Source organism: Saccopteryx bilineata, chromosome 7 (assembly GCF_036850765.1).
Source record: "Saccopteryx bilineata isolate mSacBil1 chromosome 7, mSacBil1_pri_phased_curated, whole genome shotgun sequence".
NCBI lineage: Eukaryota > Metazoa > Chordata > Mammalia > Chiroptera > Emballonuridae > Saccopteryx > Saccopteryx bilineata.
In genome coordinates this window covers 3564883-3589518 of record NC_089496.1, presented here as the reverse complement: position 1 = coordinate 3589518, position 24636 = coordinate 3564883, and the positions used below count along the sequence as shown (strand labels likewise).

General features: G+C 36.2%; 1 protein-coding gene across 3 annotated transcripts in view; it reads right to left on the bottom strand.

The window, feature by feature from the left end:
- Positions 1–24636, bottom strand: part of SEMA3D (semaphorin 3D) — a 238833-nt gene that overhangs the window by 176358 nt on the left and 37839 nt on the right. Inside the window, exon 1 of one of the 3 annotated variants that reach the window (XM_066239285.1) lies at positions 15041–15116. The exons of the other annotated variants lie outside the window; for them this stretch is intronic. The gene's annotated coding sequence lies outside the window, so the exon portion shown is untranslated. Of the gene's footprint in view, positions 1–15040; positions 15117–24636 lie in introns of those variants that run through there. 3 annotated transcript variants of the gene reach the window in all.

Genomic DNA, 24636 nt, shown 5'->3' with positions numbered 1-24636 from the left:
CTCTTCCCCTGCTGCAGCCATGGCTCCATTGGAGCAAAGATGGCCCGGGCGCTGGGGATGGCTCCTTGGCCTCTGTCCCAGGCACTAGAGTGGCTCTGGTCGCGGCAGAGCGAGCCCCGGAGGGGCAGAGCATCGGTGGGCAGAGCGTCACCCCTGGTGGGCGTGCCGGGTGGATCCCCGTCGGGCGCATGCGGGAGTCTGTCTGACTGTCTCTCCCCGTTTCCAGCTTCAGAAAAAAATAAATAAATTAAAAAAAAAAGTAAGACACCTGATAAGCACTGTAATTTATAGTACTTTTGCAGAATAAGTAATTATTCCTACCACTCAACAATAACAACCATAATCACTACCTTTATCTTTCCTAAGTGAAGGTTAAAGCACTACAGATTTAAACTATCAGCACAGCACACGGAAAAAGTAAAAAATTATAAAAACAGATAAAATTAAATAAATTTTCTGTATGCTGTAATTAATTATGGAGCAGTTAACATACTACAGGCTAGTATTAAGTGTCCTAGAATTTTTAAATGTACATATATGAAAAATATTAATGAATATATTAGTAAAATTAAGTTTATGAGATGATTTGTAAGAAATAATAGTATTTTTAAAAATATAATACTTGTTAACATAAAGGGGACAATATTCTATTTTATCTGATTTAAAATAATAATTGAACCACTATTACTGATGACTATTGATTTATTTGTTCAAGAAAATATTTATTCAGCATTTTTTAAGTGTCAAGCACTGACTTATAAACAGAGAAGAAATCTATTCAAGCAGCCTGTATTTTGGAAGAAGAAATAGAAAACAAATACAAAGGACATCATAAATTTGTCAGAATATAGTAAATGATTTGGAGAAAACTGGAAAAGATAAAATGTGGAATGAGTGCCCTGGCCTCTTGGTTCAGCGGCAGAGCATTAACCAGGCATGTTTGATTCCTGGTCAGGGCACACAGGAGAAGCAACCACCTACTTCTTCACCCCTTCTGTTTCCATTCTCTCTCTTTGTCTCTCTCTCTCTCTCTCTCTCTCTCTCTCTCTCTCTCTCTCTCTTCCTCTCTTGCAGCCATGGCTCAATTGATTGGAGCACATCACCTTGAGCATTGAGGATGACTCCCTGGAGCCTCCACCTCAGGCACTAAAAATAGCTCAGTTGTGAGCATGGCCCCAGATGGGCAGAGCATCTGCTACAGACAGAGGTTGCAGTGTGGATCACAGTCAGGGTCATGTGAGAGTCTGTCTCTGTATCTTCTCCTCACACTTAGGAAAAAAAAAAGTAGAATGGGGAAGCTACCATCTAAACAGAACAACTTATTTAAGTGTCCATTAAGTAGATTCACTGTGATCATTTAAAACATTTCTTCTCTTAACTGCATTAAAAGCACTGATAATTCTCATTTGGATTTTTGAACTTACTGGGTATACAGTATTAGAACAAAGTCTCATTTCCTCCATTGTTACTAAGAGAATGGTTGTCTTTTTAAAGTAAGAATAGTTTCTGACCTCTTTTTACTTCTGATTGCTCCCTCCTGATAAAGCAGGTGGGATCGTAAGAGAATCCAAATGTATTTTCATGAAATGGTTAAAAACCATAATATCTCAGTTGGCATGAAAATTAAAAAAAGAAATGCACAAGTTTTTGAAAAACAGCAAAGAGTTGGTTCTTTTTGAAATCCAAATTAGAGTGAAACTATAACCAGCTTACTCATATTCATGCAATCTTAGAATGAGTAATAAGTAACTACTTAGACTTGTAATTCTTACAAGTTACATATACTCTGAATATGAGAACTAATTAAATTAAATGGTATTAGACAAGACTATATTATATAATGGACTAAGTAAACTCATAATATCAATGGAAATGAACTAATGTGTTTAAGGTTACTATTCTTGAAATTTTAGAGGAAGATGTTTGGTCATCTACAAAAATCAGTTTATCATTAAGCTTTCATTTTAAATTCAGTTTGATTTTCTGTAATGCATATGGATTTAGTAAATAACACTTCTGCATTTTCTCTCTCCTTCCTCAATATGGAAAACATTTTAGTACAGAGTGAAAACATTCAGTATTAGAAATCAGGTAAGTGAAGTTCTGGTTTAAGTTCTGTCAATAAATAATTTGACTGTTGGCAAATTACTCTTTGTGAGCTGCAGTTTCCTTATTCTTAAATGAAAAGACTAGTGGAGATTATCTTTACGGTGTCCTATTGTTCTAATGTGTGCAAGATTATTTACATTAAAAAACAGATATTGAGGCATTCTTCATCAGTCACTATAAACATCCATACACAATTTGGTCCTACCTGTTACAGAGGAGTCTTGTTTTTATTTCCTGAGAGACTATATCATTTATTTCCTATAATCAACAGTCTACAACATGAATGTTATTAATAATGTTATACACAGTTTCAGATTAATACAGAGTTCCTATTAAGGCCAAATCTATTTAATCCAAATTCCATAAAGTTTTTCTGAGGGAATGGCCTAATGCTGAGTGAGTGAATGCATAATATGGCTAGGGATAGAAGTAAAAGGAGTTTGAAAAACTCTTATTTATAGCAAAATTTTTTGTTACCTAAAATGACAAAATTCAAATGCAATTTAGATTTCTTCCATAAAGAAAATAGTCTTTTTTGTTTTGTTTTGATAGAGACTTGAAATTTCTTAGCAAAGTCTGAGTGTTGTTCTTTGTTTCGATTGTTTGTTTTGTGAGAGAAAAAGAGAAGAGAGACAGGAAAGGAGAGAGATGAGAAGCATCAATTCCTAGTTGCAGCACTTGGTCATTGATTGCTTCAGACACGTTGCCTTGGAGGGTGAGGTTGTCTCCAGGCGAGCCAGTGATCCCTTGTTCAAGTCAGTGACTGTGAGATCATGTTGATGATTTCACACTCAAGACAGTGACCCCACACTCAAGCCAGTAAGCTTGCACTGAAGCGGGCCACCTGAAGATTTCGAGTTACGGACCTCGGCGACCGGGTTACCTCTCCATCCGCTGCACCACCGCCCATCAGGCTGAATGTTGTTCTTCGTATCAACTAGTTTGGTTTCAAGAAAAACTAGTATCATATTATTGAAACAATCTTTTGGATTTTACATAATAAAACAAAGACATTACCTACTTCACTGACTAAAGACTAGGGTTTCTTTATATTTTTCATAACTACAATAACTTGTTTCTTTTACTGCTATTTTATTAATAGATTGTAATTATTACAAAAGTAGTATGCTTGCACTCTACAAAGTCAAATCACAGATAAGCAAAACAAAAAATAAAAGAAAAAGAAAACCTTTATATTCCTATTCACACTCCACTCAGAAATTATCACTGTTAAAATCTTGTTCATCTTTTGGCCCTGGCTGGTTGGCTTACTGACCATCTGTTTCTCTTCTCCTTTCCTCCACCTCCTCTCCCTATTCCCCTCCCACAGCCAGTGGCTGGATTAGTCCGAGTGTTGCCTGGCTGCTGAGGACTGCTCCGTTGATTTGAGTATCACCCAGATAGGGGTTGCAGGGTGGGTCCTGATTGGGGCACATGCAGGGGTCTGTCTCGCTATTCCTTCTCCTCTCAATTAAAAAAAAATTAAAAAAAAATTTTTGTTCATCTTTCCATATTTTAAATGCATATATAAACATTGAATCACATGAATTTATAACTAATATAATGTAACCAATTTATAACTTAAATATTTTCATTTTGACTGTTAATATACTTGCAGTTTTTAAATTATCCAATCCATATCAAAATTTTCAGGATTGTCGCCAAACTGTTCTTCATAGCTGATTTGTCCAACTCAGGATTCAATTTAGTGTGACACCCTGTACCTAGCTGCTGTGTCCATATCATTCCTAATCTAGCTCACAAATTGTCCCTCTTTTTCTTTTTCAGGCCATTAACTTGTTGGCAACAGAAACATTTAAGTTATCCTTTTAAAAACACTTTAGTCTCTTCATAACTTCAATGTTATCAAGAGTTAATAAGTTATTTGAAAACCATGTATTAACTAACTGTGTGGTTAGTTAACCTATTTCTCAAAGCTTTTGTTGAAATCCCAAAGAAAATCAATCATTTTGCCTTTAGGGATTCTGTGCTAATTTCAGCAAGATTGGGTGTTCTCTTGATCTTCCTCCACGGGAAGAAGGACATGATGCATGCTTCCCCGGTCAGGACCCTGCCCTCCATGAGTGAGCACGAAGGTGTTCTAAGGACAAAGTCTGAGCTATTATTTTAATGTGCCTTCTTTTGTGGTCGCTGTAAAGCAATCCCCTGTCCCCCATGTCTTCTTTCACTCATCAGAGTGAAATCTAAATAAAGGTGTATTAATGTTGGGCCGAGTACTACCAGTTTACCTAAATTAATGTTTATTTTGTATCTAATAATGTTTTCATTGAGAGAAGCTGGGCTCTGTTTTCTTAAGGTTTTTGCCAAGTCTCATAAATCTGGGAAAAGGGAGTCAGTGTAACCCCCACTAATAACTAAAGTGGCCACACACAGAATAAACAGGACTGAGTTTATAAAGTCATCACTGAGAGACCTTATTGGGGTAAATTTAAATTTTTCAGTATTAATTTATGATGTGTGTGATATACTTTGCACTCAAATAGAACAGAAAAGAATGGAAAATACACAGTTAAATAGAGCTTTAATACATTAATGTACAATTTAAGTTTCAAAAGCCAACTCCCCAAAAAATAATGAAAAGAAAAATGTGTTTCTGTGAGTTATATGGCAGTTGGAAAGACATTCTAGTTTGTTGGGATTTGTAAGAATTTCTAAACAATATATCAACATCACTAAAAAAGGTGATTTGTTGGGTGTTTCTCTCCCAATTTTAAAATGATTCAATTGTTTACTTAAATCTTGAGGAGTTATTTCTTTATCAACAAAACAGATTTTTGAACCAAAATACCTAGTAAACTGTTGAGAAAATGCTCAATTTTATCTACAACTTCAGTATCACCTAGAGTTAATTCCATATGACTTTTATTGTTTTAAAAGTCAAAATTTATTTCTCTAGACATGAATGAAATTATAACTTTACTTAAAACTCCTTAATAAAAACTTTCTGAAGATGCCATAATTTATTTATTAAAGACACAAACTACATCAGGGAAATAAGAAACCTACTATCTCATGTTTATCCTATTTTTATTTAGTTGTTTTTCTTGGTAATAAGGCATTTCCCTTAATTTGCATTCAGCATGGATCTCAGAAAGTAGGATGTAGACAAACTTTAGAAAAAAGAATAAAGGCTTTTGAAATTTGTTTGGTTTCAGAGAGCCCAGAAAGAGGTTGTTCACAAGAAAAGAAAGTGGGATATCATTTGTTAGTGTTTGAAAATCCTGTCAATATTTTTTTTAACATAGCTCTTTTTGCTATCTCACTAGAAAAATTCCCAGACAAGCAATATGGCGTGAATGTAAGAACTTATTCATTTTTCTGGCTGAGTTATAGTTTCTCAAAATAAATATAACTCATCATACACATTTTTCTCTTGAACTATACAGGTATTATGAAATCTCTGGGAATGCCTAATTGCTAGGACAGTGCCACCTTAATTAGAAAAGGTAACATCAAAAACAAGTCTATTTCAACTTGCTATTTTTTCTCCTCTTTTCAATAACCCTACTTCTCATACCCTTACCCATAAGGCAAAAATTATTTCCATAAAGATCATCTTAGCCCTGGCCAGTTGGCTCAGTGGTAGAGCCTCAGCCTGGCGTGAAGTCCCGGGTTCGATTCCTGGCCAGGGCACACAGGAGAAGCGCCCATCTGCTTCTCCACTCCTCTCCCTCTCCTTCCTCTCTGTCTTTCTCTTCCCCTCCCGCAGCCGAGGCTCCATTGGAGCAAAGATGGCCCGAGTTCTGGGGATGGCTCCTTGGCCTCTGCCCCAGGCGCTAGAGTGGCTCTGGTCGCAACAGAGCGACGCCCTGGAGGGGCAGAGCGTCACCCCCTGGTGGGCGTGCCGGGTGGATCCCGGTCGGGCGCATGCGGGAGTCTGTCTGACTACTGTCTCTCCCTGTTTCCAGCTTCAGAAAATACAAAAAAAAAAAAAAAAAAAAAAAAAGATCATCTTAAAAATTAATTATTCACAAGAAAGATAATGAATACCTACACATACCTATTATGATGCTACATGAAATTAGGTTTAAAAATAAGATGATATGGAGTATTTATATGCAGTCAGACTATAAAGTGATTAGCAGAATGCCTAAAATATAAAGTTTAAAGTAAGTATTAATAATTTCCTTATTATAGTTATTTAAAGAAGGTTAAAAGAGTACATAGGTAATATAATCCAATTCTAAAATATGTCCAGGTGCTGGCTAAAAAAGTAAAATGTGAGACATATGTAATTTAAAAAATTTTGTAGCCATGTCCAAAATGGAAAAAGTAGTATATTTTATTTAACCAATATATTAAAATATCATTTTAACATGTAATCAATAGAAAAAGTATTAATCAGATACTTTATATTTTTCATACTAAGTGTTCTAAATAAGCTATGTACTTTAAATTTTTGCATTTCTCTACTTAGAAATAATTAATCTGTATTGAGATTTAATAAAATTTACAATGAAAAGGGATACTGAATGAACGAAAGATGCTTCAAACAAACTTAAAAGTGTTCTAATAACTGAATGTAGTATCACTTTTTACATTTAATTTTACATTAATTAAAATAAAATAGATAGCCTGACCTGGTGATGACGCAGTGGATGGAGTGTCAGGCTGGGATGGAGAGGACCCAGGTTCAAAACCCGGAAGTTGCGAGCTTGAGCTCGGGCTCATCCAGCTTGAGTGCAGATTCACTAGCTTGAGCGCAGGGTCATTGGCTTGAGCATAGGATCATAGATATGACCCCATGATTGCTAGCTTAAGCCCAAAGGTAACTGGCTTGAAGCCCAAGGTCATTGGCTTGAGCAAGGGGTCACTTCCTCTGCAGTAGCCCCTGGTTAAAGCACATATGACAAAGCAGTCAATGAACAACTAATGTGCCACAACAAAGAATTGATACTTCACATCTCTCTCACTTACTGTCTGTCTGTCCTTGTCTGTCCTTCTCTCTGTCTCTCTCTCTGTCTCTGTTACAAATAAAATAAAATAAAATAAATAAAATAAAATAAAATAAAAAAAAGTGAATCTAATGCTAGCTTTGAAACTTAGGTAAGACGTGGAAATCTGCATTCTTCATCCTTGTCCTCAGAGAAATAAAACACTTCGCTGTGAGATAAAGCGGAAGGAATTCCCAGGGTCGAGACAACTTTTGCCTTAAACTTCACATGACAGAACAATGAGCAATTTACACAACCAGCAGAATTCCTGTATCTTTAGCAAGGCCTTCAAGCATTTATACACAGAATTCTTTTAAGAACTAGCCTGCAATATCTAACAATTTTAAGTCAGTTAGAGCCCAAAATTAAAGCTGCATTTTTTCTTATCTGCCCTGTGCTATTCACCACAACTTTGAAACTTTTTTTTTTTTTTTTTTTTTTTTTTTAGCAAGAGAGAGACAGGAAGGGAGAGAAATGAGAAGTTGTCAACTATAGTTGTGGCACCTTAGTTAGTCACTGATTTTTTCTCATATGTGCCTTGACCTGAGAGGTTCCAGCTGAGGCAGTGACACCTTGCTTAAACCAGCAACTTTCAGCTCAAGTCAGTGACATTTAGGCTCAAGCCAGTGACCATGGGGTCATGTCTATGATCCCACGCATGCTCAAGCCAGTGACCCCATTGTTGGTGAGCCCGCACTCAAGCTGGTGACCTCAGGGTTTTGAATCTGGGTCCTCAGCATCCCAGGCTGATGCTCTATCTACAGCACCACCATCTGGTCCAGCTACTTGGAAACATTTGATTCACATAAAGCAGATATTAATATCTCAAAAGATTATAGAATTTACCGCGAATTCATACTTAAACGTCAATCCATTGATTAACATTTCAGAGATGGGAGAAATTGTCATTACAAATCAACCTGGCTTGGCAGCCACTGTGCTTTTCTAAGTAGAATAAATATGTTTTGAAGAGAAATTCTAGAGCAGCTGGATAATACACAAAGTCCTGGATTTGGGTTTTATTAGTGTTTATTTTGGTTTTACTTATTTGTTTATTAGGCAAGGAGGGAAAATATAATCCTTGAAACCTCATTAGGTGTATTTTAATGCTCTGCATTATTGGATATAAAAAAGCATCACAACACTCAATCTTCCAAGTTTTTAACTTATTCTTGGAATGGTCCCATTTCAGTATAGAAAGTATTATTATGATTGTGCATAAGATACATTCAACAAATTTATTAGAGTAAAAAAAGTAATGAATAAATGAATGGATGGAGCCAAGTATAATTGTAAAGTAATGGCATAGATGTGATGGTTTGAACAACATATGAGTGTTACCTTTCATGTTTTATTGTTTTTGGAGGGTACAGACAAAAGTACAGACTTTAAATCAAACAATAATATAATCAGAAGATGTTGAGATATATGTATATCCTATTGCTGTTGTTTATTTTTAGTACTAAAAGTATTTAAGAATTGAATGACAAATTAAGAAACTTGGCATTTAAAAAACTGCTTTGTTGAAAACTTGGAGTACTAAAATACAACTCTTAAGTAAGAACTCCCATAAGGGAACAGAAAATTATCTGGAGACAGCCGGATGACACCACTCATTCCTCTAGGGAAGGCAAATAATTTTAACAGTATTCCCCCACTTTTCTGGTCACGGGACCAGAGTTTGTATCTATTTCTCCAATCATCCCAATCTTTATTTGTAAATATAACTCTATAGACCTGCTACTAGCTACCTAGGTGGGAAAAAATTCAATATCAACCATGAAAACCATAATGACACAATCAGTTCAGAAGCAAAATCTAGAAACACACACATGTATATACACATACATAAAGATATGCATACACATTTGTTTCTGAAATTTAGACAACAGAATTTCATGAAATAAAAAAAGAAACTGAATTGTTTTTTCTTCTCATACTTTGTTACTTACATATTACTTTCCCCAATGTTTCACTTACTTAGATATTGCAGATCAAAGTATCAGCTAATTTATTGTTTTCTGCACTTATAGTTGAATATGAAATAACTAGAGTCAGTCCTGTTTATATGTCATAAGTGAAGTACCTCCAAACAGCCTTTATTCACATGACTAACTCCCTGCTATGTCTCCCTATAGATTTTTAGGGGTCTTATGGCTGAGAGTACTCACAAGGTCCCAGACAAATTAGCCTGACCAGCATTAGTCCTGGATTTCATTTCTTCAAATATCTATTGTCTAGTACAGGGGTTGGGAACCTATGGCTCGCAAGCCAGATGTGACTCTTTTGATGGCTGCATCTGGCTCACAGACAAATCTTTAATAAAAAAAATAATAACGTTAAAAATATAAAACATTCTCATGTATTACAATCCATTTATTTCCTACCACTCATGTTCATGGTTGCGGGTGGCTGGAGCCAATCACAGCTGTCCTCCTCCCGGACAACACCAAATTTTTATTGAATAATGCATAAAGTACACGGGTCGTTGTATGGCTCTCACAGAATTACATTTTAAAATATGTGGCATTCATGGCTCTTTCACCCGAAAAGGTTCCCGACCCCTGGTCTAGTAGATGATATATATATAAATTAAACAAACTGTCCCTGCTAATAAAGCCATCTAATATGTTGCCAGAACCAAAAATTATGATGAGTTTATCTATTTAATGGTATGGGAAATTTATTAACAAAGTTGAAGACAGGAAATTAAGATTAAAAATGCATAACTCAAAATTTGAATTCAAAATCATAAGCATGTCACCTGATCAGGCAGTGGTGCAATGAATAGAGCATCGGACTGGGATGCAGAGGACTCAGGTTTGAAACCCCGAGGTTGCTGGCTTGAGCGCAGGCTCATCTGGTTTGAGCAAGGCTCAGCAGCTTGAGCCCAAGGTCATTGGCTAGAGCAAAGGGTCACTCAGTCTGCTGTAGCGCCCCAGTCAAGGCACATATGAAAAAGCAATCAATGAATAATTAAGATGCTGCAATGAAGAATTGATGCTTCTCATCTCTCTCCCTTCCTGTCTGTCTGTCTGTCCCTATCTGTCTCTCTCTCTGTCTCTATAACAAAAAAAAAATCACGAGCATGTCAGTGACAGGAACTGTGTATCTCCATTACTAACCAGCTCTGGCCCTGCCTGAGATATGTAAGAAGAGCTCTATTCTATTCTATTTTCTGTTTTCCTTTTCACTTAAAAACTGATTTACATTCTTGACAATTCACTTTAGTTTTCTATTCTGAGCCTTCGCTTGGGAACAGTGATAGCTGTCATAATTAATTGTTCAGAAAAAAATATATATCATCTAGTTGAAAAATTCTCATATTTGATTTCTTCTAGTAATCCAGATAAGACCAACTGAGCTCTATAGCTGAAAGTAAATATACATTTCTTTAAGATATTTTAAAAATAATATTTATACAATTAACTGGGTTAATGGAATGCAAAAATGAGATAAAATGGAAAATTAGTCCAAATCCCCTAGCTTAGAACACCCCATGATTTATCTGCGGTAAGAATACATTCATATGAAGATAGCCCCCTCTCAGAACAATCATCTCATGTGGACTGTTTAAAAATCATCCTTGCTGAGTTGAAAAAGTATAGTTAGACAATTTGGAAAACCTTTAGTCCAACTCTGAGAATGCCATGTCAAAACTGAAAATGTCCTCACAGACACTGATAATGTTTTTGTAACAAATACATCAGTAACACTTGACCCAAGCAAAGATGATGGGGCCATATACAGCCACTGTGTACACAAACATCAAATTTCTAGAGCCACAGAAAATTACCCTGTGAATCCTGAGAAATACTTGTTCTAACTTAACTGAGAAAACTAGAAAACACTAAGATTAGGGAGTAAGATAAGAGGTTTTACAACTGCTTTACAATGTTGCAATTTCCTCACCGTAGGCTTTTTGACTCCTCAATTTTAAGATTCAGCAGTTAAGATTCACATTGGGATTCAATACCTTCGATTTGTGATTCCCAAACTGCGTGCCAAGGCACCCTGGAATGCTACATGAACTCACAGGGCCTGCTGTGGGATATTTTAATTTTTTAAGGTAAATACAACATTCAACTTCTGTCAGATACTATACAAACTATGTATTAGTCAAGGTATTTCACAGTTTCAACACTGGAGCGTTCAAGGTTCCCTTTGAGGGCATCGTAGATGTGTGAAGCTGGATTTTCAGCCGGTGATACAATAAAAAGCAGTTACCTGCTGAAAATCCATGAGGAACAGGTAATAGAGCTGGTAGCATTCACTCTGTCTCGAGGTTTGAAAAGTTCTGCAGTGCCCAACACACACAGACACACACACATTAATAACTGTGGTTATTCCAGAATGAAATAAAAATATTAATTTTATTTTTTCTTCCAATTTAGGTTATCAGGACATAAATATTTATTGTTATTTGGCTATAACTATTTAATAAAGAGAGTTCTTGGCTTTTGTTTGTTTTTTGGCCTAAATGGTGCCAAGAAAATAATACTAAGCTGCTAAGGCACTATGAACCAAAAAACTTTGGAAACTTCCATTCTATGTGCATTTTGAGAAAATCTGAAAATGTATCACTGCAAGTAAGACCACTCAAGTTATTTGAAGGAGAATTTGTGTATAAAATTAATACTAATTAATTTACCACTTAACCTTCAAGCTTCATTTTGATATTGCCTTTAGTCTTCCATATTTTATAGCTCTCATTAGATTTATGTCCAGAAAATGATAGTCATTGAAGCTTTTCGATGTGGCTGCTTTCTGAGTTTGTGTAAGCTTACCAGATAGGAAGGAGCCTGGTATAACAATGTCTTTATTGTAGTTCAATTAAGCCCCATTGGAAAGAATCCAAAGCTGCCTTTCTTCACATCGACTTCCCCCTGTGGTGAAGGTGTTATTTTGTGTTTCCTGTGAATTTCTTTCATAGGATCTCTTCCTTGATCTCTTCCTTGTCTGGTTTTTATGTTTTATTTTACTCCTACACTTATGTGTAGGAAGTATTTGTTTATCCAAAAAGAATGCTTTTTGATTTTAGGTTTTGATTATGTCAGCCACCTGTTGGACAAATTCTAATGAATGTGCAAATTAGTAATGACTGAATTGACTTTTTACTGATTATTAGGCTAAGCCAAAGCATCATGTGGAAGGATCATTCTTAGTCATAAGCATGTGAAAGAGATATCAATATTTGCAACTAAATTTTATTTAAGCTGAACTAATTATACAAGTTGAGAGCCAAAAGAAATCTCTATTTTTGCTGCCAAAGGAAATAGTTTATAAAACGAGGACAACATAACTCATAGGTTTGTGGAGAAGTAAGACAAGTTGGCAAGGATGAAAATGATGTTAGGCTAAGTAACTGTGTAAAAGTTTAACCCTGTCTTATATTCAAAAAAATAAAAAAAAAACTAAGAGCCATTTGATTTCCATTGATGCATGGAAAACAGTGAAACAACAGAATATTAACACAGCATATGATAGCTAGTGGTAATTTAATTACAAAAGAACATTGCTAAGATTATACACCAGCAACATTCCTTCAAATATATATTGATCATCTCATTACCAAAATAATTTCTATAAAAATGTATATTTAAAACCCCAATAAAAATATGGATCCAGATGAAAACTGATCAAATGCTGTTACCCATATGGTAAGTTGTGTTATCCTATAAAACTAATAAGATAGTAGAAAATCCTAGCACAGTCGTCACTCTTTTGCTCTGACACCAATGCAAACCAAAGTCAAACAGCCTGAGCAAGTGAGGCACTTGCTTGTTCATATTGGGTAATTATCAGAAAGCCATGGCTGCTAATTCTGAACAAGGTAAACAGTCACATGGAATTTCATCTTAATGACATTAGAAAGTATATAACTAATTTGAACACACAAGGCATCATAACAACTTTACAATGAAAAATGTTTCAATGAAAAATATTAAGTAAAGTTATATAGCAGAGACCCAATCATCATTTATAATCCAAGATCTTTTGAATTTATGACATTTATAAAAAATATTACATATACCATATTTCCCTATGTATAAGACATAACTTTTTTCAAAAAATTTGGGGTCTAAAAATTGAGTGCATCTTATACAGTGGTTGTAGATTGATTTACCTGCATTTTCCATTTTTTGCACTTATTTTTGTGCTCATTGTTGTAGTTTTTTTTACTTGCATTTCCTGCTTTTTCATTCTTGTCATTGAGCTGTTTCACATTTGTTACTGGTATATAATGGTAGGTTACATTTTGCCATGTTCTGCCCAGAAATGACTCAGAAAAGATTTCTATACAGTGCTGAATTCAAGTTAAAAGTGATTCAGTTTGCAAAAGTGGATGGAAATTGTGCTGCTGAATGTATGTCTGGACCTCCTCCAACTGAGAAATCAATCGAGACTAGCTACGGAAAGAAGAAATCCTAATGAAAATACCATGGCAGAAGAAGGCCATGAGAGGCAAGTCAGCAAAATGGCCTGGTGTAGAGAGGGAATTGAAGACGTGGATTGAAGAGCAAAAGGCAATTGGAATTCCTCTGTTCACAAAGATGGTTCAGCATGAGGCACGAAGAATTGCTGATGAAAAAGAAGTTACTGATTTGAAAGGAGGCCACAATTGGTGCTTCAGGTTCATGAAACGGAATGGACTAAGCATGTGTACACTCACCAGACTTGCCCAAAAGATGCCTGAAAGCTAGAGCAGAAGGTCTTTGAATTTCATCATTTTGTCATTCAATGTCCAAAGACACATCAGTTTGAGTTGGGACAGATTGCAAATATGGATAAAGTCCATCTTCAATTTGACATCCCAAGTAACAGAACTGTTGACAAGAAGGGGGTGAAAACTGTAACTGTGAACATAAGTGGACATGAAAAGAGCCATTATACAGTTGTTCTATCTTGTTGTGCTGATGAAACCAAGCTGACTCCTATGCTGATTTTCAAATGCAAAACAATGCCAAAAGAAGACACTCCTTGAAGAGTAATTGTCCACGTTCATGACAAGGGTTGGATGGAACAGGATAGAATGAAGATCTGGTTTGAGAAAGTTTGGAGAAGGAGACCAGGTGAACTCTCAAACAAAAATGCCCTATTGATGCTTGATCAGTTCAGGGCACACATAACAAAAAATGCAAAGAAGATTGCTGCAAAGCAGAAAACAAAACTTGCTGTCATACATGGAGCATACATGGTTGACATCCCAGCTCCAACCACTTGATTTCAGCATTAACAAAGCCTTCAAAGCTGCCATGAGAGATGAATGGAACCAATGGATAAAGTCTTCTGGGGACAATTTGACACCAGCAGGAAGAGTAAAGAAACTAACTATAGGAGAAGTTTGTACTTGGGTGAAAAAATCCTGGGATAACATCAAGATTGAGATAATTGTCAAGTCATTTAAGAAGTGTGGCATTTCAAATGCAAAAGATGGAACTGAGGATGAGCCAATATATGAAGACAGTGATTCGTCATCAGACACAGATGAGGACAAGCTAATAGATGGGAGTTTTGACAGTGATGAGGAGTTGTATGAATTTTATGATGAATAAAACTTGAGTTCAATAACTTTATGTAATACATGTTTTTTTCAAATGTTGGCCCCAAAATTAAGGTGTGTCTTATACACGGGAGCGTTTTATACATGAGGAATTGCAAACATATGGCCATAGATTATCCAAGGACTGCTAGCCTTGGCAAAGCTGTCCTTCTGTCACCATGGCCCAAAGAGACCCTCTTCTTGTTCTTTTCCAGCACACAACCGCCTGCTCCTGACTGCCCAGGCTCCAAGCCGCTGTCTCCCTAGTGCTTGCTGAACTGGTAAATAGATGTGACAGACAACAGATAATCTCCAAGTTCCAAACTCTCTCTGTGCCACATTTTCTCAGCATTGTCTAGGATGTACATTAACTAAAGCTCAGATATTAATAACTCAGAGTGTGAGATAGGACAGAAATCTAGGCCATTGTTACCTGATGCTATTCTTGCTAAATGTAGCACAATATTTTTCAGATTCAGTTGTAATAGGATGAGCCTGACAGGTTCAACTGATAAATTTGGCTAACTGCAAAGAAGAAATAAACATGTAATTGACCAAATAGTATATATAAGCAATGGCTAATATATATATATATTAATAATAATATATAAAATATATTTTGGATGTGAATTCTCTTTCTTCTTTACATGCTACAAGTAAATAAAACTACCTTGCAACAACCACTTCTTGTTCTTGGCTAGAACACCCAAGTGGCCAGCCCTATCGAGTTCAGTAACAATAGTGCGTGATAACATTTACCTTTTAATAGCCTCCTTAAATATTTTATTCTTAAAAAGCTGGAACAAAATTAATGAAGAATAACTAATAGAAAAACTCATAGAAGAGAAGGGAATGGGCAGGGAGGTATACTCTTGGTATCCCAACAAACTTGACAAGCCCACCATGTGTGGGGTCTGCTGCCTCCTCTATGCCACAGCTGACCAGACACTTACTTATTAACACTTCAGAAATGAGCATGTATGAATTACACTTGCCATTTTACTTGTGCTTTTTATTGCAAATGAATGGCCAGCCAGGATGGCAATGATTTGAAATACAGTAGTATAGATTGTTTTCTTGTTTATAGGCAACTAGAAGTGTAGTATAAAGTGCACTTTGTAAATGCACCAAAGAGAACCATAAAACTGAATAAGCCCATTGACAAGAATACAACACAAGGTGATAACTTCAGGTTACCACTAAATAATAGACAGCCATAAAAAATAATTAGGTTTAAACACATAATCTAGAGAAAAAGAGTATAAATTTCTCTTCAAAAAATATATAACTGAAAGGAATTTAGCTAAGTTTAGATTTACTTTAAAAATATACTACACATTTTAAAATACGGCATAGCTTATCTTTCTAATTATTAGGAATTATGTCATGTTATTATTGGCATTTACCTTAACAGTTTATCACATTGATTGATTTAAAAAATGATGTCTTTCTTACGTTGCAAATGTTTTTCCAAAATTTTATTATAAAAATTTTCAAACACATATAAAACATAAGGGTACAACAAACATCCATATACTTACACCTGGATTCTACAAATAATATATTTTCTATACGTGTTTGTTTTGTCACTTATCTTTCCATCCTGCCAATTTATCTGAATTTTAAAAAACATTTTTCAAAGTGAAATGAAGAGTATATTTTACCACTTATTCCTTTTGTGTGATATATTTATATTCTTTTCTTATAGTTTAAAAATGTTACTAAGAGATAATAATAATTGACACAATTTATTTCTTACTGTGCATGAAATTACACTAACTTAACCATTAGGATTTAGTGCTTATGAGGCTATGGTTTTAATTTTAATCTCCCTGATGGGTCAGTTATTTTCTTTTCCATGGGTAAATATTAAACCTCTAATAATACTTATACTGAAAATTAAATCTATTTTCCAAAAGGCAACCTGCAAGAGGACACAAATTTTTAGTTATAGGCAAATCAATGAGCAGTCCCTAACGATGGTGTTATTGAAAAATATTTTATGAATGATTAATTTACATAGTGACTGTGAAACATTTATTATTTGAAAAAATATAAAATAATCATAGCTTATTTGCCTTCTAGGTATATCATATTTACAGATATATTGCTTTGTTTTATTTTAAGTACTTATTTATTTCTAATGCTGTTTAGATTTTCAAACAGAATGCAAATTATTAAAGAGTGTAATATTACAGGATGATGTTTGCACCTATCACAGAATAATAATAAATGTCTTTGTTTTTTTGTTTTTGTTTTTTAGTAAGAGAGAGAGAGAGAGAGACAAAGAGACAGACACAAACAGACAGACAGGAAGAGAGAGATGAGAAGCATCAACTCATAGTTGCGTCACCTTAGTTGTTCATTGACTGCTTTCTCATATGTGCCTTGACTAGGGGGCCAGTGACCCCTTGCTCAAGCCAGAGACCTTTGAGCTCAAGCCAGCGAACCCTGGGGCCATGTCTATGATCCCATGCTCAAGCCAGTGACCCCACACTCAAGCTGGTGAACCCGTGCTCAAGCAGGCGACCTCGGGGTTTCGAACCTGGGTCCTCAGCTTCCCAGGCCAACGCTCTATTCACTGTGCCACTGATCAGGCTTGTTCTTTGGGTGTGTGTGTGTGTGTTTAATTAGAAAACAGTGGCATTTTAACAACAATTTAATGCTGATCTGTTGAAAATATGAGTAAACATATAACGCATCACATTTATAGAAGTCCCTTTATTTTACCCGATGTACTTTTAAGTCCAAACTTATCTGATTAAATTATTTTGATTTTTCTTCTAAAGATAGGTAGTTTTTATCACCTATTTCTAAAATATATATTTTAGTTTAGAAATGCTACATATACACAAAATAAAGTGTTAATATATTCATGTCTCATATGATGCCATAAGTAATTCTTAATATAAGAAAGCAGCCTCTAACCTATAGTATTTTATAGAACACTAGAACTTGACTTTTCCAACCTGAAGGAATAAAGCATTTAAAAGTGTAAAGTTCCAAAATTATCTCTTGAAAAATTGTCTCTCTTTAAGACTTACTGTCTTTACAATATTGCAAGTCAATAATGAAAAATTTTAAGACGCTTACCAACTTATAAGCAAACCTTTATGTGTTGTTCACATTATCCCCCCAAAGCTATCACTTGTATATTATCCATATTTATTTAGTATGGAGAACATATATAAAAATGTATCTCACAAAGGTGACAAAAATGACATTGTCTTTATCAAAGGACTAACATGTCAACCAGCAAAATCATTAGCATAACATATAATAACAAGAAAATAATTACAGCATTTAAATATCTTATAAACTACAAGCCATTCATGGAAATGAAGAAACCTGTCACCAAAAGTAAGGGTTATAACATATTTTGTTTGGAATAATGATGCCATTAACACTTTGTGCTACAATCCCAAATGGAAGTGAGTTTGAATAATAGTTTACTTTACTCTTGATAAACACAGTAGAGTTTTATGAGTTCTTTGTATCTTTTGGATATTAGGCCCTTATCTGAGCTGTTGTTTGAAAATATCATTTCCCATTTAGTTGGCTGTCTATTTATTTTGTTGTCAGTTTCTCTTGCTGAGCAAAAACTTCTTAGTCTGATGTAGTCCCATTCATTTATCTTTGCTTTCACTTCTCTTGCCTTTGGAGTAAAATTCATAAAATGCTCTTTAAAACCCAGGTCCATGAGTTTAGAACCTATGTCTTCTTCTTTATTGTTTCAGGTCTTATGTTTAGGTCTTTGATCCATTTTGAATTAGTTTTAGTACAAGGGGACAAGCTGTAGTCAAGTTTCATTCTTTTGCATGTGGCTTTCCAGTTTTCCCAGCACCATTTGTTGAAGAGGCTTTCTCTTCTCCATTGTGTGTTGTTGGCCCCTTATCAAAAATTATTTGACCATATATATGTGGTTTTATTTCTGGGCTTTCTATTCTGTTCCATTGGTCTGAGTGTCTATTTTTCTGCCAATACCATGCTGTTTTGATTGTCATGGCCCTATAATATAGTAAGTCACTGTGAAGAGAGGCTTACATGCTTCAGAAATAAATGCCACTTTGAAATATAGAAAGTGTCATTATCCCTAATACAAGTCTGCCTTTTTCATCAGATTTTTTTTAATCTGGGTTTTGATTCTCTTTTTTCATTTTATAAGAATAAAGATTCATTCTTATTTGCTTAGCTGAATAAAGTCAATACTAAAAGTGTGGTAGTATATAAATAATGTTAATATCAAGTAAGGTAACAATTTTGATATTAATATTAAAATACTCGTGTAGTATAAATAAAAAAAAACTCAAATGAAAGATCCTGTTTGTTTTCAAAATAGTAACAGGAAAATATTTAATTACCTTCTCCAAGTGAGACTAAGTTCCTAAAAAGATGCTCCTATACAAATAGGTTAATTTGGGCTCCGGCCAGTTGGCTCAGAGGTAGAGTGTCGGCCTGGCGTGCAGGAGTCCCGGGTTCGGTTCCCTGCCAGGGCACACAGGAGAAGCGCCCATCTGCTTCTCCACCCCTACCCCTCTCCTTCCTCTCTGTCTCTCTCTTCCTCTCTCACAGCCAAGGCTCCATTGGAGCAAAGATGGCCCAGGCGCTGAGGGTGGCTCTGTGGCCTCTGCCTCAGGCGCTAGAATGGCTCTGGATGCAACAGAGCAATGCCCTTGATGGGCAGAGCATCGCCCCCTGGTGGGCATGCTGGGTGGATCCCGGTCGGGCGCATGCGGGAGTCTGACTGCCTCCCCGTTTCCAGCTTCGGAAAAATGAAAAAACAAAACAAAACAAAACAAAAACACAAATAGGTTAATTTGGTACTACTGAAGAGCTTTCCACGACACAATTTTTCTCTTCACTATTGAACCTTTGCTCAAACCCTGTATAAATTATCAAAGTGCTGGCTCTAATCATCTCATGTCTGAGTCTTTTGCACTGTGCCCCAATATGATCTGCCTATTAATTTTTATTTTTCTTTCCCAATATTTATAAGTAGATGAAAAGCATCTATTTACAGTGTCCACACATCACTATTATTTGGGAAAAACAAAATAAAACCAAAAAAAATAAAATAAAAGTCCGCTGGCCAGGGTAGTCCCTTTCCCAAACAATTCACTTCAGTCACCCAAAGCACACTGATATCCGCAACGCTGCTCAGACCTTTCCTACTCCACTGAGAACAAGAGGGCAGATTCCTAGGTCTCCTAAAAATTCTTTTAATTTTTTTCACCCATTCCCACCAGCTGTACCTCTTGTGACGATCTACCTGCTAAGTTAACCACATCACTGCCTCACTGCAGCAGTTTTCCCTCAGTGACTCTAGATTCTTTAATTCATTAACCCCTTTGGATATCCCCTTTTTCTATTCACACTAAATCATAAAATTAACTTATTTTGATAATGACTGCTCTTTCACCTGAAAATTTTGTAATGAGTTTTAAGTATATGAATTAACAAAGAGGATAGTAACAATTACAGTTTTCACACACTAGTCTTTAGCAAGTCAGAGAAAGTGCCCAGAAGTCTGGATTAACCATGAAAACATTCCAGGGAGTAAGGCAATCCAACCAGTTTTGACCAGCCACCAATTTTAAAGTTTGTTCCCAAATCCATAATACCAGACTCAAATTTTCTTCCAAGCTCTAATGTTTATCTGTTTTTATTATCTAATTCCTAGACTATTATAATACTCTCCTAGCTCCTTTGACAGTCTCCCTCACCTCAATTCTCCACCGTTCATACACCAACCACATTCATATTCTGAAAGTGTTTTGATAAGATTCATTTGGTAGACAAATCGGGGACCTTTTATTGTTTTATATACAACTTTTCAAGCTTTTAAAGTCCTCCAAAATCTGATCTAAAACTTTCTTTGGGATTTATTTCTCAGTATTCCTATAAGTATAGTAAAATGATGTCTTATTCTCACTTAAACATCACATTTTTGAACTCCACTATGTTATGTATAAGAACAAAGTTACAGAATGTAACTGATTTGATGTAGCTGCACAATCAACCACTTTTAAAGCAGAGACTGCAATGTAAGTGCTATATTCTCTCCCTCACATTATCCTGCAGGTGGTAGGATGTCAGTAACCATTATGTGATTGGAGGAAGAAAGCAGGAAAGAAAGAAAAGAACAGAGTGAAGGAAGAAAGAAGACCAAACTAGTATTTAAGAAACACAAGCCATAGTTTACATGGTAGCTATTTCACAGATATCTTTCCCCAAAATTATATAATACATCAATAAAAATTGAACTAAATGTTATTTTTATTAAGTCACAAACAATAGTATTAAAATATTTATAGCTCAATTTTCTGAGCAACTGTGATAAAATTAACGTTTCATGCCCAGCAGAATATTGCCAAACTACTTATTGATTTGATTTAAAAAGAAAATGAAAAGGTAACATTGGCAGCAAAAGCTGGAGTGAGACCGAACCTTGGTTCAGCAACAACAGTACTTGCCTTCTGACTAAGAAAGAACTCTGAGCCGAGACTCAAACGATTTCAGATAGTTTATTTCGAAAGTCCTGGAGGAAGAAGAAGTGAGCTATAGAAGAAGTGGGCTCAGGAACAAGTTACAGAGGCAGAAGAAGGGCCCTCGGAGCTCAGGAGAAAGATGGAGACAAGGAAAACACGCCTGGGGGAAGGGTGGGAGAAAGGCCCAGTCTTGCTCTGAGAGAGCCTGAGAGAGCCACACTGGTCCTCCCTCTTGAGGACCCTCGTGAGGACCTCTTGAAACCCTAGAGGTTTCAAGGGAAGATCTCAATGGAATATTCATCTGCTTTCCAGGTGTGTCCTCATGATCTCCACTGACTGGTCAGTGCCAGGGCAGGGCATCATTATTAACGCAGAAGGTTCTGAGGTCAGCCATGGCATTGCTTGTCTGGTTTTGCTGATTTTTCTGGGCCTGAAGCTGAAGCACAACTGATGCCTAGATGTATTTGATATTCGTTCCTCTTCTAAGGGGGTCTAACCCTCCCGACTAGCAACATGCCAGGAGAGGAAAGTTCAGGGGAGGGTCCAAACTGCATGAGCAGTGATATAACAGGGAAACCTAGGGGCGAGGTCCCAGGCCAGCTTTTCCCATTGCTAGGTATCCAGGGCTTTCTGCTCTGCTGACCTTCTGTACCTGGCCTATTGTCCCTGCTCTGCTTGTGCCTCTCTCAACTACTCAGTACAGTGAGTCCTTGGAAAAATGTAAGGGAGCATGCCTACCTCTGCCCATGGAGGTGGGAAAGAAGTTGATGTGCACATGCAGTGTGGCAGAAATGGCTAATTAGCACCATGTATAAAAATGTAGAAGTGGGAAGATACTGGTTAGAAAAAGATAGAAATAGTGAAATACATGGATGAATTAGATCATGGATTAGGCAGGAAGAAAAAAATAAAAACAGAGGGAGGGCTGAGCAAAAAAATACAAAAAAAAATCTCATGGACATGAACAACCATACAGTGATTGTCTGAGAGGGGGAGGAGAAGATGGAGGGTGTAAAGGAGATAAATGCTGATGGACAAAGATGACTTGGGGGCAGGGTGAGCACATAATATGGTGTACAGAGATGTGTCATAGAATTGGGTGCCTGAAACATGTATGATTATGTTAACCGGTGTTCCCTCAATAAAAGCAATTTTAAAAAAATAAGAAAAGACAGGAATTATAAGAAGAGCTAAAAAACAAGAATATAAGACAGGGAAAGAGAAAGCTGAGATATTTTATTCTGGAGAAAAGATTAGCGAGAAGGGAGCTGCAGGATGGGCGAGATGCAGCCATGCTTGACTCTGCCTGTAGAGACAGGCCTCGCCTGTCTAATGAGCACATCCAGGAACAAGAAGGCATCATAGCAGCACTGGAGGCCATGGGCGTCCTAGACAGGACTGGTGGACTGCACCTGGTGTTCAGATCCAGGCATCTCATTATCCAAAAGGTTCAGATAAGCTGGAAGGAGTTCAGACACATGAGAAAAGAATAATTAAGATGTAGAGGAAAATGATTTGTGATGAAAGATTAAAAGCACTAAACATGTACAGCTTGACTGAGCAACAAGTTAATGGGCAAAATAGCTATCTACAAACAGGGTAAAGGAATAAATAATCTAGAGGGGTTAAAAGCATTATTATGTAACTTTGTACCAGGAGGAGAGGTTTATGGAGAATAAATATATTAGGCAGAAAAGAAGGCAACCTTAATATTAGGAGGTAAAGTAAAAAACACATAATAAGTAAATTTGGTTGTACGTTATGGAGCCAAGGTACTGTCTTAGGAAACAGCTAATATCACCCTATATAAGCAACTTGACTATACAGATGGTTACCATGATTCTAGAAGACAACTCAATGAACAGAATAAAGAAATGTTGGACTCAAATTAACAATTCAAATTCAATTTTCAAAAGAATAGAAAATTGTAGCTTTACCCACCATATGTTGTTCATCAAATGGTCTTCATTAATTAATGATTTAAAATGGCAGAGTAATTCAGCAGTTTCCAAAAGTGAATAAAAGGGGATAATAAGTCCTTTTAATATTGTTTCTAGTGATTCTATATGTGGGTTTGCCATGCAGTATTTTTAAAGGTTAAAACACTTATGCAATTAGACATGTAGGTAGATCTAAAACTGTGAAATCACCTTCCTGTGGGAGCATGATGGCTCCTCACACAAGGAAGCAAAGGGTTTTCACACAGAACCTGATCTTGAACAACACATGCTACCACACGTTCATGCAGGCCAACGGGGTTTCCCCATGAATCACAGCAGAATACCAATCCAATCAGAGATAGAAACTGTGAACTCCCCACACCTGTAGTATTCCGGGATATGATATTTGGTTCAGAACAAAAAAGTAAATGTAACCCACTTGCCTCACATACTCAAATATTCACCGGGTTACCTAGAAATTTTCTTTTATTACATAAAACCCAGGATGCAAATTTCAGCATTTTAAGAAAAGTCCTGATTTTCTATTGAAAGCTGAATAAATAAAATTCTTATACTGTTCTAGTCACATTCTCTATTTGTAATTTACATTTTTATGTGCTTGACACACTTGCATCTCCATGCTTTGAGGTCAACATAAGAATAATCTGTACCTGTTATGTACCAATTTACAATTTTTAATCACATGATTTTTAACTCATTTGAAGCACACCTTTGGGAATAGGTGTTATTAATTTACCATTTTAGAAATAACAAAACAGAATCAGAAGAGTTACTGAAAAGTCAAAGTCAAGTTGACAAGAACACTAACAGCAAATACTGGCATCTTCTGAATACATGCTCGGTCATCTTTCCACTACACTATATTCTTTACATGATTCATAAAACTTAAAATTCACAGCACCAATAAACACTTAAAATTCCCATAACAGTGATTACTATGTAAAGCCACATTTCCACCATGAGTTTCTGTGGAGTCATTAAAGCACAATTGTTTTTTAAGCAAGAGAGAGAGATAGACAGGAAGGGAGAAAGATGAGAAGTACCAACTCATTTGGTTTTTTTTTTATTGCTTTTCAAACATGTCTTGACCAGGAGGCACCAGCAGAGCCAGTGAACCCCTGCTCAAGCCAGTGGCCTAGGGCTTCAAGCCAGAGACTGTTAGTCTCAAGCCAGCGACCATAGGATGATGTTGATGACCCTATGCTCAAGCCAGTGAGCCTGTGCTCAAACTGGTGAGCCTGCTCCCAAGCTGGCGAGCCTGTGCTCAATCTGGCAACTATCAGGTATTGAACCTGGGTCCTCAGCATCCCAGGTTAATGCTGTACCCACTGTGCCACATTCAGTCAGTTTAAAGCACAATTTTTATACAAGGATGAAAAAAGCAGATGAAGTAGATCAGGTATAAAAGAAAAAGAATGAAATTTAGTTGCTTAAGTTTCCAGAATGTGTAGTCATTTGTTTTTACAGAATGACATATCATGCATAGTTAATGAAAATACAACTCTCGCTACATTGGAAAAAGACAGTGGATGGTTCAGGTAGATTTAAGCATTCAGAACAATAGTATATTTGAAGTGACC